Source organism: Penaeus monodon, chromosome 34 (assembly GCF_015228065.2).
Source record: "Penaeus monodon isolate SGIC_2016 chromosome 34, NSTDA_Pmon_1, whole genome shotgun sequence".
NCBI lineage: Eukaryota > Metazoa > Arthropoda > Malacostraca > Decapoda > Penaeidae > Penaeus > Penaeus monodon.
Genome location: NC_051419.1, coordinates 18,681,435 through 18,681,900, shown reverse-complemented (window position 1 = coordinate 18,681,900; position 466 = coordinate 18,681,435).

Sequence of the window (466 nt, the reverse complement as noted above, 5' to 3'; positions counted from 1 at the left end):
CCGTTTCCCCGAATGCGGTCTCCGTCATCAAAAAAGATTCAGTCCCGACAGGGAAAGGGGGTCAAAAAAAAAAAAAAGCCTCTTGGGCCCCTGCACCGGGATAGGTTTTCCCGCTCTCTGCCCCAGATCCGGGAAGAGATCGTGTCAACTACCATCAGTTTTTGTATAAGGGGGCTAGGCTTGGTTTGGGGGAATCAACAGCCAGAAGTTCTCATTTCAAATAGTTTGCTCTTAAAAAAACCAGAGCTTTCGGCTCCCTTTGGGATAAACTCCGTCCCTTTCAAATCACAAACCCCCTCTAGCGCTACTTATGGCGGGAACGAGGATGGCGGCCGGCAGCTCATACCCGAAACGGTCGCCCCCCTCGGAGCCGCTGCATCTGCAGGGCCCATGATGCAGGGGGAAAGTGGGACCCAGGGGGAGCCCGACAGCGGGCGCTCGGGCACGCCGGACTATAGGCGAGTCT